Source organism: Pholcus phalangioides, unplaced genomic scaffold (genome assembly GCF_987345545.1).
Source record: "Pholcus phalangioides strain wild (caught in Gottingen) unplaced genomic scaffold, Ppha-v1.0 ptg000004l_1, whole genome shotgun sequence".
Taxonomy (NCBI): Eukaryota; Metazoa; Arthropoda; class Arachnida; order Araneae; family Pholcidae; genus Pholcus; species Pholcus phalangioides.
This window is the reverse complement of record NW_028301597.1, coordinates 35,644,046-35,663,886: the sequence shown is the minus strand read 5'-3', so window position 1 is coordinate 35,663,886 and position 19,841 is coordinate 35,644,046. Positions and strand designations below refer to the sequence as shown.

Here is a 19,841-nt window from a genome sequence, read left to right as displayed (position 1 = left end):
TGAAAAGTTTTTTTTTGCTGTATACACTGAGATTATCAGTTATTTTTTTTCCGTATATATTGATGGTGAGAGGGTTCATTCACTACTTGATAGAATTTTTTATGTGTATTTTTAAAACGGGAGACAAAAAAAAAAAAAAAAAAAAAATACGGAGATCCAGATAAATTTTTTTTTTCCATTCGGATTTTTTCGGAATAGGAACCTAATTCTAACTGATCATCCGATTACAAAGAATATCTGGGATTATTCGAATAAGATTTCACCGGAGAATTAGAATTATTCTCTTTTAATCCATCAACTGAAGTTCTTGGAAACAAACATATGTATTTTTTTTCAGATTAGGAGTTGAGCATGTGTTTAGAAGGAATGACATGTTTTTTGGTATTTTTTGGCTAATATAATTTACCGTATTTTTTGGTCTATCTGCTGTATGGGTGTAAGCGCCTAGGTCTAAAAAAAAACACCGGCGAAAAAAAGTTCTTTCAACGCATGCGCTGTTTGCTAAAAAGTCACACTCTTCTTGGAAATAACGAAAACTTCTCACATCATTACACTTTTTACGTGTTCTGTAGATCAGTGTTTCTCAAAGTGTGCTTTGCAGCTCCTATGGGCGTCGCGGCAAGCTGGAGATATTGATTTGTACGCCTATTTATGCTTTGAAGTGTCTCATTTTTAAACTATTCTGGGAGCCGAAAATGAACCAAGAATCGTGCAAGGGAAACGTGGGTGACTAAAGTGTTTGATATATAATGCCGTAAGGAAATAAACATAAAAAGAAAAATCGTTATTAGATTTTGAACTGCTTCTAAATAGTTGAAATGCAATTTAATTGACTGTTAGTTTAAAAGCAATTTCATTGGCTGATAGTTGAAATGCAATTTAATTGACTGTTAGTTGAAATGCAATTTAATTGACTGTTAGTTGAAATGCAATTTAATTGACTGTTAGTTGAAATGCAATTTAATTGACTGTTAGTTGAAATGCAATTTAATTGACTGTTAGTTGAAATGCAATTTAATTGACTGTTAGTTGAAAAGATTTTATTACCTGTTAGTTGAAAAGATTTTATTATCTGTTAATTGAAAAAATTTAATTGTCTGTTAGTTGAAGAGATTTCATTGGCTGATAGTTGAAATGCAATTCAACGATATTGACTGTTCGTTCAAAAGCAATTTATTGGATGATATTTGGATGCTATACGATGGTTTTCATAGTCAATTGCTTGAAGATTGCGTTATTTTAAACAAAAATTGACGTAGCCGCTACTTCGGAGCAAGCACAGCAAATCTCTAAAATTGCTTTTTAAAAATCGTAAGTGCCACGACAGACAGGCGAAAAATTATAGTACTATTATTTAGTAGGTGGTACATACGTAATATATATAACATTAAAACATGATGAATCATTTTATGAAATTTTTAATTGTTTAGTCTGGAATGAAGAATAGCGGGGAAACCTTCATCAAAACATCTCAACTGAAATCTAGAAAAGAATGTAAATTGTAAACTTTATATTTAAGAAAAATCTTTTATTTTTCTATAAAATATTAATAAATTTTCCATAGGCATATGCTATGCAATAAAATGTTTCAAAGAAAATGGCTAAATAATCGTTGTAAGACACTGTAATCAATTAATAAATAAAAATTAATAATATTGAAGACCGAAACTAAGTGAAAAGGTGACAAAATCATTTTAAAACTGTCATAGATTTCTCATAAATGCCCATTTGCTATGAAGTTATATAATTAAGAAATGAGGTAAAAGGAAATACTTACTTCTTTCATTCTCCGGTGACAACAACCGGAAAAATTCTGTAAAGAAATAACAAAAATTTATTATGTATATCATAATTGAATATTGCATATTAAAAGGCCACAAATTCTAATTTAAATAAATGATTAATGAATGGATTAATGAAGTTATAAAGACCATCGAATACATTAAGATTTTTTTTAGTCACGTCTCAAGAATATCTTAATAACTATCATGACAGATTTGATTGATGATATGGATTGAATCTGTAATTTCGCTTTTATAAATGTTGATACCTGTATTTTGTATAATACAGGAATTCCTTGACAAAAAAATTAAAAGTATTGTTTTATAAATTACGGTTGATTCTAATTGAATATGACTAACTTTATTTCAAGATTAAATTCAAATTGTTCAATATATACAGAAGTGAAAAAAAAGACAAATGATTTCATGTAGTAGCCTTCCACGCGGCGTCTAGCTGCATATCATAATTTTTTTTAATCCATTGTATTATTTCAAGATCTCTGCATGTTTGGTATCATTCGAAAGAGGAATAATGTTGTTTTGTACAATCACAACTATTATATTATTTTAATTTATCATATTTTATTGTGAGTGATCAATGTTTGCTTCCTCACACGTGGGATCGAATGTTATTGTAAAGAGCATAATTTAGCCAATTGAGCTAAAGCGCCTTGTAGAATAAATATTGTACAGAGCGTGTTCAAGTCCCTTTGAGCGAAAATGCTCTGTATAATTGAGTTAGTAGTTCTTCACTACAGCCAGACCACTATGTTACAAATCCGAAGTGAAAAGAACAATTTTACCAAAGAAAATATATACATTTTCAAGTAATACAAGTGACATTACAAAATATTATAGACAAGTCCTTATTTCATAAACATAAGAATTTTCAACTTAATTCAATTAGTTTGAAATTTATAATTGTTTTACTAAACACTTGCGAAAACCAGTGATTCCATATAGGATTCCATTCTCCGGGCTTGAAGAGCTTGTATTGATTCATTTTAGATGTGATGCTGCCCGTGGATATTAACATACTGTTAATTTTAATAAACAAAACTCTCACAGCATAAATTTTTGATAAAAAATTCACTTATATAGTACTTTTGTTTCAGTCGCCAAAAATATTGTGCATCAATTTCATGCATATTTTTCGTAGCCCATCGAAATTCGACGATGGAGTTATTCGAAGAGTTTATCGTTGCATGCCCCCATACTCTAAATTCCTGACACGAAACTCGCGTTATTCACTTGACGAGTGGCTCTTATTTTTTATTTTAAATTTTTCGAGGGAGTGACTGGACGGGACCACAATCACCATTCATCAACGTGACAAACTTCAAGCTGTATAACGAGGAATGCGGTGGAACGAATCATTAATTAAGTGGGAGGACATTTTCTCTCAAAAGTTGTTGAAGAAGAATTTTCCGTCTTAGAGGGGGGAGGGGATGGAGGTTGGAGAGAGGGCGAAAAAACTTGTTTTCTCGGAAAAAATAACCATATGGAATTGTCCGAATGGTAGTTTTAAAACAACAGAATATTCTCTTATATTTTCATGGTTAGAGCGATTCATTTACATATTGACTTGGCTAAGAAAAGAAATAAGAAAGCCACAATAAAAATAGCCATCACACATCCTCGAATACTTGAAGGATGACAGATAAAGATTAAAGGGAAGTGGATTGCGCGTGAGGGGGCGGAAATGATGAGATATCATTGGATGAAGATTTTTTCTTTCTCTACAGTTTCGGTTTCGAATGTCGGTGTTCGTCTATGGTAGCGCCATCTACTTCATAGAGAGGGTAGTACTTGCTATGGACAACAGATGGCACTACTAGCGTTACGTCGTGAGATTATCAAGTTTGATAAAAAATGTTTTTTTGAAAGTCAAATTCAAATTTTTTTTCATCACAAACGAAACAATAAATCTGAATTTTTATGAATTTCAACGTTATAAATGCCTATTTCAAGTTGTAAATATTTCTACAATTACTTCAACTGTACGTATTATTTAGTGTTTTGCGACTGATAAAAACGATTTCAAACTATTTAATGGATGTAAATGAGAAGTTTTAGACATCATTGCCGTGAGTGGTCAAAATTTTTGACACGAGAATTACAATTACGGGTCATTAAAAAAGAAAAAAAAATTCAAGACGGGCCAAATATCAATGAAAATTAAACCTGATAAAATTGGTTTGAACTTGTTTAATAAGTGATGAGGTATTTTCTTCATTGCTATCATTGCACCAAAATCGACTACTCTGCAATTATATTTCGCATTCATATTATATTTACACTCACGTTTTCTTACGTATTTGGAAATGATATGTTTTTTCAAATAGATTCGTAGGTAAACTATTATCCAATGAACCAGATTGGGTTGCAGGCATGTGTACCTATATTCATTACTACAGTTCATTCTGAATTTAACTTTTTTTAAGCGATTGGTTCAAAAAACGGTTGATGATATGATGAGAAATTGAAAGATTCAAAATTTGATGTGTACATAAAAATAGAATATGATGATGATTATTATTTCACAATGGATATTGCATTGAGGTGATTGAACACAAATGAAATTTCAAAAATATCCAAAACTATTCTTGACATAAAATTTCAAAAAAATGTAAGGGAATTTTTTTCATATTGTTTTTTTCAATGCAACTGAATATACAAACAGAAAATTTTTCTATAGAGATTAAATTTTCAATGCAGAGTAACTTAACAGAAATTCGATCGTTCCGGTTAAAATTTCAATGCGTGAAGTTAGCGTATACTCACTACGTACATTACTAATTCATACTCACTACTTAGAGTGATTTTGGGGGCAGGGAGGGATTGGTAAGCTTGGATAAAAAACGTTCAACTCATTGCTTTACGTCATATCATACTGAATTTGTTAAGATGTACATGGCCTTTTCCTCTCCGGCACAGGGATTCTGGGAAACACGAAGGGTCTGGAACTCTTGCAGTAGGAGCTCATCATACGTAGAGAGAGCAATCAATATAATATTTTCTGATTGCTCAATCTACTTATAAATTATAAATCACTCTTTCAAGTTTGAACGAGTTATTTTTGTTAAATAATCAAAATAAATTACAACAAAAGTGAAATAAAGTAGGATATCTCATGATTTTTATATAAATTAAAACAAATCCTCAATTGAATTAATTGTTTTATTGCAAATTACTAACTATTCTCTGCGTTAATAAGTATTGTACTTCGCAATTTCTAAGGCAAAACCCTCTCATTTGTCATTCCTAAATAAAATCACGATAGCATTAAAAATACAAAAATCATGGAAACGCGTTAAAAGTATAAATACTGATGCTATGATCGATAATTTTCACTTTAAAATACAGTTTTATGTCACTTAATCTAATCACATTGGGACTCGAGGTTTTTGGTAACAATAACCAATTGATAACTATACCCGATAAAGTCCTGGTTGAGTTGTAAGTACGGTGGCAATATGTCTCGTTTTGTCGAAAGAGACAACTACGTTGTCATTTCTCATATAAGTTTGAAATTGCTAAATCATGCATTTTTTTTCCAATTGTTTTAGAACAGGATTTTTCCCCCTTTAAGCTAAAATCGTTTATTTCAATTCCGAAATAGTAAGGAGTTAGAATGGAACTGCCTAATTTGTATAACGAATTGCGATACCTTTTATAATGTTCGGAACGTTTCGTAGATTCTCTTGGGAAAGTCTTCTGGTCGAAAACTGTGAATATGGTCAGTTTAAAGGATATGAACTAAAGCAAGGGACTTTTTTTTGCCTTACACGTGCCTTCATCCAGGGAAAGAAATTGCAAAAGAAGTGTTAAACGTACATAGATCATAGCGGCTATAATAACCCGATTAGGACATAGTGAACTGAATACGTAAATTGTCAATAAGGGAGCCTGCTGACCATGGTCTTGCTAGTCTTGCAAGTTGATAACGATGACTTTTTAAGAAAAAAAGTAAAAAGTATAGCTTAATCTTAGCTTCAAAACATGCAAAAAAAAATTTTCAACGAAAAAAGATAACAAAAAGCGAAGCCCCGATAACTGTAAACGATTTTTTTCCCCTATGTTTGATATTGGACCGTCCCTTACTTGCGAAAGTGATAGTGGAATTGGAGCAAAAGTGATAAAAATACCCGAACGATAATATTATCCGTGATTTTAATTCGCCCTGTCTACTGTAATATTAAAAAAACCCAATAACTCTGATGTCCCTGTAAAACCTTAGTCATTTATTCACTGCGATACTGTTTATGTTACAGTGAAGCCACAATCAGGCTGGGCTGATAGGATGGAGTTGAGTATTGGATAAGAGGAAATGAGAGATTATTTTATTTACGACATCACACCCATGCGATGAAAAAAAACCTATGAATACATATTCCAAATGACATCCACAAGAAAAAATTCAATTTTCTTCCTGCTAAAGACATTATGTTTCGAAATCTTTAAGCCAATTGTGAAATCTTCCCTAGAATAGAGACATTCCCACAGTATTAGATAAGAGCAAAATAACATTGATTATCTCGTACATCAATTTCACGAAAATAAATAAGGTAAAAAAAATATCTCATAACAATGAGAAATCAGAGTGATTCCTATTTAAGAAATTCTTTTTATATGACATGATGTCACGCTCCACTCGTTGATGCAAGATATACAGAAACCTGGATGTTGTAAAGATATTTATGTTCTGAGATGTTGATTTTTTGAAGAAGAAAAACTCATCTCTGCCTCTACCAGAAGTCGAACCCAGGTCCCTCGTTTGCCGGACGAGTGCTCTTACAACTAAGCTACAAAGGATTTTTTCCTTCCTTAAAAAAATACCACAACATCTCAAAAAATAAATATCTTCACAACATCTAGTTTTTTCTGCATATCTTGCAAATTCTTTTTAACTCTCTTTTATGTATGTATATACACACTTTTTAGTGTGTAGTTATCATCTATGCTTTTTTTTTGAGCGGAATGACGAATAATGATGGAAAACTTATGCCTAAACTTAAGTTCTATGCAAGAAGTATATAAATTAAAAACCTCAATTTTTTAAAGTAATTATTTCATTGCAAATTACTGACTATTAAATGTATCAATACATTATATACATAGTATGTACATACATATATATATATATATACATTATATACATAATATGATTGCCCCTCCCCCGCCCCCCCTAAATGACGGGCCTGACTATTAACTGCAAAATCAGTATTGTACTGACAAATTTTGCAGGAAAAAAAAAACGATACATTTTTCTTTTCAAAGAAAAAAAAAATCACGGAAACGTGAAAGATATAAATACTCATGCTATAAGTAATAATAATTTTTTTCTTATTATTTTGATGCCCCTGTAAAACCATGTCGATTTATTCACTGCAATATAGACCGTACTGCAGTGAAGCCACTATAAGTTCGATAAGGTAGAGTCATATGTTGGTTGAGAGGAAATAAGAGATTATTTGATTTACGATATCACACACATATATACAAAAGGAAAAAAATCCTATCAATACATATTCCAAACAACATCCACAAAAAAATTCAATTTATTTGTACTAAAGACATTATATTTCGAAATCTTTAAATCAATTGAAACCTTTCCTAGAAAAGAGAAATCCGTACAGAATTAGATAAGAGCGAAATAACATTGATTATCTCGTATATCAATTCCACAAAAATAAATATGGTAAAAAAATAATCTCATAATTATGAGAAATCAGAGTGATTCCTATTTAAGGGATTTTTTTTATCTCTCTTTTATCCATGTATATACACATTTTGGAAGTATCATCGTATCATCTATACATATTTTGTTTTTTGCGAGGGATAACGAATAATGTGATGGAAAACTTTCTTTTATAAAAGAAATATGGAATTAAGCACTTAGCTTATAAATTAGATGAATAGCTACGTACGCATATGATGTTAAATAGGGGAAAAAATATGATTAAATTAAATTGCCATATAAACGACATGAAAAACGATAGATTATATTTTTTCTGAGTCTGTGTGTGTGTGTGTGTGTGTACATCACATCACGGAATCCACGGAGAATACTTGTTCCGCTCCATGATTTAATTTCACTTACGCGATCACTAAAACTCACTTCACTCCTTCGATACGTGTTATTTTTTTGTCTTTAATTATATGATAAAAGTATTTTTTTCTATACGTGTTTGAATGTTTTACTGATCCCACGTATTTTGCAACTTACGATAACGAGTCAATTACCTTTAATCATCATCATTTAGCCATTTCAGAGGGATTAGTTTAATTTTATTGGCTTGAATAAGAATTGAATGTTTTTGATGTTTTTTATGTTATACATATAAATGGTGATAATTTGGGATTTTTGTCTTGATATTAGTTTATGTGCTATTGAGTTTTAATGGTATTAATTTTCTATGCCTCTTTGGAGTACAAGATTTGCAACATAATCAAGAATTGGTTTTTATTTTAATTTTTGACAAAAAAAAAAAGTTTTTGAATGTGTTTCAACTAATTGAAGGTGATCGACGATTTTTCAGGGCATTAATGAGCAGGAATTATAATTAATAGCATTTTTTGTTGGATTAAACTTTATTTTTGAAATGTAGTTTTGTTGTTTTATGACATTTATTTTTTGTATTGAATTTATGATTAAAAATCAGGAAAAATTATTTCTGTAGTTTTTCGTTTGTAAATTATGAATTAAAGTGGGGCGGAGATACAACGATGTTATTTTCATTTAATCCAAAAAAAAAAATTAATAACAAGCAATTTTCAATGTAGGGGTTCTGGAGATTTTGTGTCCACCGACGCATCTTCGGAAAAAAATATTCAGTAAATATTAAAATGATTTAATAGCCTTATTAAAATGATTTTAATCCAAGCCCTGAAACTTTTTGAAAGATCCCTCAAGGGTTTCAAGAACCTCTCGGCTGAAAACCTGTTTTGTAGATCAGGGGTGTAGAAACTTTTTTGTCCGCTGGTCAGATATATGATATTTCTACTACTGGCGGGTCACAAACCGGTGTATAGACATATAAGATGACCATCTGTCGTGTATTCAACTACTTCCCGTCATTTTTGTCACCCCAACTTCCTCATAAAAATTCTTTTTCTGCTTTTTTTCAAAATTTTTTTCTGGCATTTTTTTTACGAAGCTTACATGATTTTCTATTCGTTACCCAAGGATGAAAATTGTTTATAAACTATTAATACTTATAATTATTGTGATTTATAAATTATATTGTAATAAATATGACAATATTCATCTAAAACAAATGCATCAAACTAAACTTTTATTTCGTAAATTACAAGTTGATCTATTGTAATTTGCAGTAGCACACTATTTTCAGCCTTTGCAATTTATCAAAGAATTTAGTGATAAATGGCAACATTTTCGGTTATAATTGGTGACGCCCCTCCATAATTTTCCTTAGGAAATTTGCAGTATTTTTCCAGAGGAAATATGGTTAGTCTAAGCTCTAAGTCATATATCGTATTATGTGAATTGATATTTTTGTTCCAGAATGTTTTCTGAGGGCCAGATTGAATACGTTCATGAGCCACGTTTGGCCCATAGGAAGGAGGTTGAACAACCTTGTTGTAGATAATTACAAAAATTTAAACATAATAATATCCCGGAAAAATTCTTTTTATAGTTTCATCACACGTGGACATTACCTTATTTTTGTAATACGAATAATACTAAAAATACAAGATTATGAATATTTACGGTGAAAGGAATGTTTTACTACAAATAATTCAAATTAATTTATATCTAATACTTTAGATCAGTGATTCCCAACGTGGGGGATAACACCCCCTGGGGGTGATGGAATGTTCCAGGGGGCGGTGGAAGATACGGGTATTACGGGATCCTATGGGTTAGATTACGTCGGGGGGGGCGATGGGAGAAAAACTTTCTGAACAAGGGGGCGATGGGACAAAAAGGTTTGGAAACTATGGTTTAGATAGTGCATATATAAAGTATATAATAATATATAATATCAGTTCTCTTTTATATACCCACACACATTCACGCCAATATAATCATATTTATAAGAATTCTTTAGAGGATTGAATGTCATATGAGAATTTGCATGTTTTATCATCAATTAATTATTCATCTATTGTGAATGAATTTCTGTCGATAGATTTTTGTGATACTTTATGAAAACACATGACATAAATTATATGTATAACAATAACGTAAATTTGATTTTTATTGCGCGAAATTTCCAAAGGTTTCTCTACTGAACGCGTGATGGATAGTAAATTAGCTCATTTGTAATTTTGTTTTTATATTTCATTAAATGACATTATATTTTTTAATATAAGTATTTTTCTTCAAATTTTTTCTCTAAATCCAAATTCATTTTTAAATCAATGATAATGATTAAATCGATATGAATCTCTTTTCTGTATCGTTTCTGAGCTCACCAAAAATTCGATTGGCTAATACAAAAAATTGTAAGAAAAATTCAACGGGAATCAAATAAAATCACCTGGTTGGGCATTGCGCATGTTGTGGTGTTGTATTTGTATTTGTATAAGTTCAGGACACAAAGGGTTAAATTCCAATTCAATGCAGATTGTCGGCCATCAACTTTTTTTTCCCTTCCTATTAAATGATCAATAACTGAAACATACGAGACGACAGCCGAATGTACTTAACTATGATACGATTGTATCTGGGATACGAAAACATACATCTTGCTTTCCATATATGTGTAATTTTTTTTTCCTAACGAGCGAAATCAGAGAACATTCCAAAGCAGATATATATTAGATACCAATAAAAAAAAATAGGAATGATAAAAAGACGAAAAGCAGTCAACGACTAACGAAGGCATCGCATCACTGCAAAGGCAACAGCAACCAGCGAATTAAGGTTCCTTATGCCTTTTTTGGAAAAAAAAAAAAGCAAAAAAAAAAAAAAAAATTGCTAGTAAAATACGAAAACGTTAAGGTGGGTGTATAAGGCTATAGGAAAGATGGTAGAGCAAGAGGAAAAATTGGAAAAGAGAAGCAAGAGTCCTCCTGCTCCAGTGTCCCGAGATTGGGGACATGTAGTATTGTTACCATGGAAACTAGAAACACCCTTTCCCTATTTTGCTGGTTTTTATTTTATTATTTTATTTTATTTTTTTGCTTTTTGGGAAAGGAATGAAGCTCTCGTTGCAATTAACGTCAGTCCTGTTTCAAAGGGAACACGACGCTGAAGATTCTTCTCGAATTGTATTTTCTCTCATCCTCCTCTTCCTCTGACTACTCATCCTCTTTGCTCCTCAGCATCCTACACACCTTCAAATCATCCTCTTTCCTCCTCTATCTAGCTATTTTTTTTTTTACCTCCCAGAAAAGTCTCCTGGGTTTCCGTTTGATGAATGTTCTCTTTAATAGGTTTCAGGTATAAGTTTTTACTAGCTTATGCTTTAGTCGACTTGTGGTTGCGCATGTGAGCCTCCCATCTCTTTTTTTTTTACTTAATACTTTTGTTTTCTATATCAGGTATTCATTCAATTTTTTTTTGTTGTTGTATACTTAGGTATCGGAAACGCTTGAATTCAAGTTCTTCTCCAAGAGGAACAAGAGTTAATATATTCATAAAAAATTTTGTTTCTTAAAAATAAATACCAAAGCAATCGAATTGCTCTCAGAAGAACTAATGACTGATTTCTAGTTTCGATTTTGTTCAATTATTTTTCTCGTAATTTCGTTTTTTTTCCTTGTTTGCTTGAAATTTTTGGAATTCCAGGATTTATTTTGTTTTTCTGAAATACTTTGGCTGTTACGTGTGTTTTCAGGAGGTTGACATTAAGCTGTAGCGTTTGGTCAAGCGCTGTCCTTATAATGTCGTTAAATTTAGAAATGTGACCATTTTGTTGACTAGGAGAGCAGGAATAGACGAGACATTTCATTTTTAACCGATCCCAGCTATTTCAGTTGGATTCAGTTTTAATGAGAGTATTATTTGATGAATGTTCTCTTAAATATGCTAGCTTATGCTTTGATCGACTTGTGGTTGCGCATGTCAGCCTCCCATCTCCTATTTTTTTTCTTAACAATTTCTTTTCTGTATAAAGTATTTTTTCAATTTTTTGTTGCTATATATTAAGGTATCGGAAACGCTTGAATTCACGTTCTTCTCTAAGATGACCTAATAATGACCTAAGTTAATATATTCGTAAAAAATTTTGTTTCTTGAAATGAATTATAGTTTCGGTTTTGTTCAATTATTTTTCCTTGTAAGTTCATTTCTTTCTCATTTGCTTGAAATTTTTGGAATTCCAGGATTTTTTCTTTTTTTTGGACTCAGCCATTACTTGTGGTTGAATAGTGTATACAGGCTAGGTGCCTCATTTAATAAACATGTATCAGGTGTTTCAGTGTAAAGCAGTTATAATGGCACTTTCATACTTTTCTTTTAGTCGACTTTTGGTCGCACATGTCGACTAAAGGTAAAGCCGGAAACTACTTACGACTGATTTTTCCTGAAACACTTAATATAGGTTTTATGCTGAGTAACATAATGAAAAATAATAGCGATGAACCCGCGATATTGAACGATATTCGGGGGCTAATTTGGCCTTTGCCACATCAACCGTCCTTCGTAGAGGTATATATATCTATATATATAGTTTTTATTTAAAAAATACTCAAAAGGCGTTCAAAAAATTATCCTCCAGTTTCGAGAGTGAAAATACAATATGTGTGACAAAAAAATAAAATTAAATTTTTACACGATCTTCCGTTCTGTAGCTTCCAATCGAAACGTTCTTGCCCTGTCTCTCCTGAGGACAACAAAGAAAACTCCAAGTTTCTAAGTGCAATATTAGCTGAAATATCTGATTTCAAAAATTGAAGAAAACTTCGGAAAGGACAGCATAAATGAGGGAAAGGTGCGTTGTCCATTAGACTTTGCTGTAATTTCATAACTTCTCTCCGATTTTTGAATTGAGATATCTTAGCAAATATTGCACTCAGATACATGGAATATTTTCTGTTGGCCTCAAAACATACCGGGCAGCAACTCTGATTGAAAGTTAGAGGACAAGGGGACCGTTTAAAAATTTATCGTTTCTATTTTGTAACACACGCTGTATTTTCACTCATAAAACAGGTATACAGGGTAATTTTTGAACACCTTTTGAGCTTTTTTTAAATTGGAATCACATCTTTGTGACGGACAATTAATGAGATAAAAGCTGCATTAGCACCGAACGATATTTCTTTTTAATTTTTTTCGTTTTGATTTTTCTGGTGATTTTAGAGAAAATTTTTATAATTTGATTTCATCATTTTGATGGAATATTTGACTTCTTTTCTATTGATAACTATGCCGATAAAACTGGAATTTTTTGCATGGTTCTTGGGTCATTGTTCAGTTTCCATTCTTTTCTTCATTTGTTCCTGTCAATTCAATGAACAAATTAGACGTAAAAGACTTTTATTTGTGATTCCGAATAACAATTCAGATTTTAATGGTGCGACGAATATATCAGTTTACGAAGACGTCACATAAAATCTTTATTTCTGCATTATTTATGTAGTATTAGCATGAAATAACTACTCCACACACATGGTAAATTCTAATATTACATTTCTAACCAATATAGGTATGTAAGAAATTCCAACCTACGTAATAACGATACAATTAAATGGTGACTAATTGTGTTCAAATTGTATACTTGTTATAAATTGGTCGAGATTGATATCTCTCTGTTTTTGGTCGAATCAAATTGAATTCAAATATTCAGTTCTATATGACAAGAAATCTCTTCTATAACGGCATTCAAGGACCCACGTATTTGTGTCATTTAAACGGAAGTGTTGTAAAAGCCCAGATGCTGATTTTTAAGATACTAATATAAAATGTATAATCAGATGGTATAACTGGGTCTAAGTGGTTATTTTACCATAGCAATACTATAATCCCGATACAAAAAGTCTGCACCAATCTGAAAAGATGGTTCAATAATACAGAAACACATCTCGAAAATTTGAATTCATCCGCCTGGAATTCGAGTAGTTAGCATGCTAGCCTTTGGTTGTGTAGGTGCGGGCATGAATGTCTAACTCTAACAAATTCCCTTGCAAGATCATACGCATCTCTTGGGAATATATGAGAATCACAAGCTCGGTAGGTAAAGAACGTGCTTCTGATGTTCTTTTCCGGATTCGAACCCGTGGACCTTGACGGTAACCTTCATGATGAAAGACGAGTATCTTACTTCTACACCACTCGGGCGCTAAACTGAGCAGCCTGGAAACTGTAGGAGCTTACCTTTCCATTTGCATGGTATCGGGGACAAATGAGCAGACCAAATCACAAATGGATGAGGGCAACTACGGAATTGACTGGAATATGTCAAACTATTCTATTTTGTCATATATGTTTTGCACATAATGTAAAATGAAAAGATCTTCAGCACCTTTTCTTCCTGTAAATTTTAATTTATTCCATTTTGAAGCTGTTCGTTCTACCATTCGGTCAGTTTTTGTTTGTTCAGTGCTACTTGGCTTTTTTAAAAACTTATCTTTAAATTTTCGGTAGTACCTGGAACAAATTCAATGATTTTCCATAGAGACTAAGGAAACTCGCGTTTGGGCCTACGAAGGTTTCAGCTAACGAACTTGATTCCGAAAAGAATCACGTTGTTTTCGGAAGATAATTCTCAGCTAACGAATTATCCTCGTTAGCTGAGGTATCACTATATTTAAGCCGTGATTTTCAGTAGGGAAGACAGGTAAGATAATCAACAATTAAATTCTAAGATAGACATAGAAAACATCAAAAGGTAAATGTGTATCGTATTATCCTTCATATTGTTGATTCAAACACACGTCTAACATCATTCTCTACGGGAATGGACTAAGACCTCCACTTATTGAGGTTATATGAGGTCGTTATAACCGTGTTCGACTGTACTATATCCAGAAAAATTTCGAGAAACTCTGGATCGCATGCTATAAGAGTTTTCCTCCCGTTATGGAACACATACTTTATTTTTGTTCAGGAAGGTTTGTGCAGAAGCACAGAAGAGAGAATAGTAACCGAGTGAGACGCTGGAGTATATGAACACGGAACAGGGCGTATTTCGATTACACGTTAACCTTTCTTTTTATACACATATATATTTTTGTCTCGATATTTTCTCCTTCTGTATACGAGTAAGGTCTTTTATTCGGTTGCCAGTGTGTTGTTCATGTCCTGGGGGGCGTGTGCAGTTACTACGGAATATATACACGGTCTGTGGAACTCAGCACATGCGTGTGTGTGTGTGTGTATACGAGAGCAAGATGTCTGAGTTTCGCGATAGCGAAATGCTTTTTCTTCAGCGTTGAGGCCGTGGCTGGCGCGTGCCATTCTTGATTACCTTCCGAAAGGTGTGTGTGTGTGTATGTGTATATACTCGTGTGAGTATATATATAAGTACGTGTGGGTGCGTGTGAGCCAAGCCCACGAAAAGACCGGCCCATTTAATGAAATGTTTTGGGCGTGGTTCTCACCCGTCTCTCCGAACGTTACATAGCGGGAATATGTGTGTGTGTGTGTGTGTGGATATATAGTAATAAGTATAAATGTACAACTATATTGCACCATACAATGTCTCGTCTCTATATGTACCAAACAAAACGGGAACCACATTGAGAAATATATTTTCTCTTTTTCTTTATATGTTCATCTTTGTTGTGTGGTGCCGAAACTAGTACCTGATATTGACCTGCATGTTACCATGGCTGGAGCTTATAAAAGTCACTGGAACAGATATTGTTTGTGAGCAGGTTACCTAGTGAAAAGCTGTATAAACAAACGCTCACACATATATGAAATGTTTCAATGTCATATATCCTAATCGATGATTGCGTGGTGGCTAAATAATAAGTTTTAGACTGATAAAATTACAGCGTAAATCTGTTATAACGACAGTTCACGATTAGAGGTAAAATTGTCGTTGTAACGGATTTGAGTTTTTTTGGGCAGTGGAAACATGAATTTACCTCTCTTTTTCCTTAAATTTGGCTGTGGAGTTAATTGCTTACGAGTACACAGTTTTTATTGTACAAAAATATTTTTTCTATGGCAAAAAAAGTTAAAAAAAATCGGATGCTATCCCACTCACGCAATTTTGCAACTTACGAGAGAAAAAAATTATTAAGACCAGTTTGCCTATGTCCCTTGTCTTGGAAGATTCCAAGAAAGAGAGCGAGGGGAGGGGGTTTTTCTAGAGAAATAACTAGGATGTCAAATTTAAGGGTCGTGCCCCGCCTGCCCAGAAAACACACCTACAAATAAAATTGTGCGTTTTTCCACTACCTACATAGATTATAAGAAGATAAGATGCAGAATGTGGTTCCCTTATCTATTGAGAGGTACTGACATGCCCGGTTTATAAGCACCTATGAGTACGATTAAGAGTTTTTAAAATGTCACTATTTCCAGTCCATTTTATGTGTAATTTATATATATATAAAGTAACATGACCTGATTGATTCATCATCGTCCAGCCGAAACCGCTCAAGCAATAAATATCAAATTTGGTCAGAAGTTTTCATTCATGACCTAAAGACCAAGTAAGAAGGGGATTTTGAAATTCCACATCTAAGGGGGGCATAAGGGGTTTCAAAAATAACATAGAATTTATGCCGAGCCAAAACCGCTGAAGATATTCATGAAGTTTGGTCAGAAATTTTGTTTCGTGACCTACACACTAGCTGAGAATTTTTTTTTCCGAAATTTGACCCTTAAGGGTGTGAAAAAGGGGGGAGAAGGGGCTCAGAGATAACATAGAGGAAATCACTCAAAGCCAAAACCATTGAATCAAAAAATCTATATTCATGAAATTTGGTCAGAATATTTATTTCATGACGTAAAAACCAACTGAGAAGGGGTAAGTGCTTCGAAATTCGTCCTATAAGTGGGGGGGGGGGGGTTCAAAGGTAACAGAGAAAAAATGCCGTAAATTGATAAATAAATAAATTTAAATAATTAAATGAATGATGCATTAAATAATAATTTAATATAAATTAAAACCTCTAAATTTATTCCTGAAATTTCGTCAGAAGTTTTTAGTCAACATTAAAGTTCGATTTCAAACAATTTTGAAATCGAAACTTTATTAGTTATTACTAGGGCTCGGATTTCTATGTCTTTGCATATTTTGTTTTAATTTTTTTGCATATTTTAAAAATTTTAAGGTATATTTTATAATTTTTGATAAAAATCAATTTTTTCCCTCGCTATTCCAATCCCGCTTCAGAGTGGTTTTTACGGTTCTTGCCTCTGACAAAAGAGCTCTTGGTGCTAAGATTTTTGTGCACTAAAAATGGGACGTCGTTGCCGATTGGTAAAAAATCCTGATATTCAGGTTTTTCAACCAATCAGCAATGACATTCAAAATTTTTGGAGCATAAAAATACTATCCCTTCAAGGATATAGGTGTGTGTGGTTTTAAATAGATTAATCATCTGAATCGGAGTCGGTGATGGCCACTCGTCGTGGGATAAATTGGCTATACTTGGAAAATGGGGGAATTTTGAGAGTTTACCAATTAATAAGAATTATTTATTCATTTTAATTTTGTGTGCAATGCTTTTCTAAAATTAAATACCGTACTTGGCTAGGTATTTTTTGGGAGCCTATAGATGGCAGCACATTAATTCCGAATTTGTAGGGAAAAACTTACTCAAAATGAAAATTTTGGTTGATAGGTTAAATTTTTGGTTATTAGTTAGTAAAACAAGGAATGTTTTGTTCATACGATAAGTAATGGTTCGAAATAATCTAGACTGCATCAAAATTTCGCATTATAATATTATTTTGCTAGAACTAATGTTATTTCAGATAGGAATGAAACATTTTTTAGGACATATTTTTCGTTTTACAGGGCACTAGCTATAATACTCGGCACTGCCCGGGTTTTCTCCAATGAGGCTTTTTGTATCACGTGATATCACCCTCTCTCTTTCTTTGAGGGACATACAAACCGTGCCCAAGTTAACCAATATGGCGACTTCCTGCGGGACTAGTGACAGAAACAAATTTAGATTAAATAAACATAGAAATGAATAGTTTTTTCTTTTTTAAGGAGAGCTAGGTAATTCGATTTCTCCCCCCCCCCTGAACTTCGTTACCTATCTGCCTGTTTCTGCTTCCAAAAATGCTTAGTTACAGTTGTGGAATTTCTTAGATGTACTTTATGGGTCCATAATTAATTTTAAAACAACCTAAACTATATTTATTTATGCAGTTGAATATTAAAAGACATCACGGCTTCAGGAGATATAAATAAAAAGTTGAAATAAATGTTATTTCTTGCATGAATATCCAATTCAAAAGTAGGTCCGGCTAATTACTTCATATTTAGTTTTCTTTGCTTCGTATCTCTAAGCGAACTAAATATTTCAAAAATCGAGAATTCAATACAATTTTTGAAATTTTTGATGCGGTGGAAAATTCCACCAAATTTCCGCATTTTTACAGTAAAATCGGCACTTTTAACACTGATTTCTATGGGGATCATCCTTTGCCAGTCCCTCAAAGTGATGCTGATGATAATTCTGACGTATATTCAAAAAGCTCCATTACTGGGGAAGATTGAAATAGTGACAAACCATTATAAAGGCATAAGCTATTATACATATACTGGCAGCGTTAAAGAAGTGGCACAAACCATTGTAAAGTTAATATACATGTCTGAAACGTATTGCTAAGGAACCACGGTAACCAAAGTAAACGTTCCGAAAGTGATTGTTGAGGCCCAGAAACCATTGTTGTCCGACAGGCTTTCACCCATTTCGGGCACTTGTCTAGGTCTGACAAACTTTTAATTTAGCATATCGTTCAAGTCGGGTCCCATTTGGTGTATATGCAACATTTGGCGACGATCGATCTGAAACTGTAGATTTGTATGAAGAACAGACGTACATACTTTCACATTTTTATATAATTCCACATTTTTATAAGATATATTTACAGTTTTTTAAGCGCATAAATGTATTTTTTATAGAGCATATTTAAAAATTTTTTAGAGCATAAAAATTCTAGTTTTAGTAATTACCCTTCACATTTTTAAGAATACCAAAAATCTTTGCTAAGTTTTGAATGGCCACTTCCGATTTCTTTGCTTTCTGTCTTTAAGAGAACGGATGACGTTGTCTCGACGGGTCATTCACTATGATCCTCATCGTATAGACCGAAATGAAGTATCGCAGAAAATACCATTTATATGTTATGTTAACCGGTTTCAGTTAATTTAAATGCTTTTTGATGGGTGGTAACTTAAAGCTTCTCGGAAAGAAAATATTTGTGCCCCTCCCAAGTATTTCGTTCCCTGTCGAAAAGTCGATTTTGCACACACCCTTGCTTGTAAGAAAGCTCAGATTCTCCAGAATGATCTAATACTACAGAACAGAAAACAGTCACTGTTTTAAAACGTGGCTCCACAATCAAAATTCAGTTCAGAAAACCTTATTTATATTTCGACTGTGACCCAATGGACAAAACCTTACCGCAACTCCTTACGGGCAATGAGTTACATTTTTCACATGAGTTTCAGTTTTCTCGTGAAAATGGCTTATATTTTGTGTTGCTGAATTTTCGAATTTTTATTTGATATCCATAACTTATGGGAATTTTTTTTCCAGCAACCTCTATGGGCAATATACCTGTTGTGGCCTTTGTATTTGAGTTCATTTGAATAATCAGGCTTTAAGCCGTAGGCTCTTTATTTTATTTTTTTTAAATCCATCATTTTAAAATTAAAAAAAAAATTCTACTTTCTTTGATACTCGATGACACATAACATACTGAACAATCAATACCCATTAAATCTTATGAAGATATTTTATTATAAATAGAATCAAAGAAGATCAAAGAGAAAATGAAATTCCCTGAACTTAGTTTTTCCGTAAGAAAATGAGTAAAAACACCACAAAAAAACTGAACACACACACATACACATATTATATATGCGATTTTTTCCATTAAAAAAAAAACTACCATCGCTTGTCGCAGACACAAAAATCTTCATTTTCTTCATTCACAATTTTTTT

General features: G+C 32.6%; 1 protein-coding gene across 6 annotated transcripts in view; it reads right to left on the bottom strand.

Moving 5' to 3' along the window:
* LOC149087341 (uncharacterized) overlaps positions 1-19,841 on the bottom strand; it is a 171,088-nt gene that overhangs the window by 36,855 nt on the left and 114,392 nt on the right. For all 6 annotated transcript variants that reach the window (XM_089231397.1, XM_089231400.1, XM_089231399.1 and 3 more), the window contains exon 3: positions 1,778-1,813. The gene's annotated coding sequence lies outside the window, so the exon portion shown is untranslated. The remainder of the gene's footprint in view (positions 1-1,777; positions 1,814-19,841) is intronic.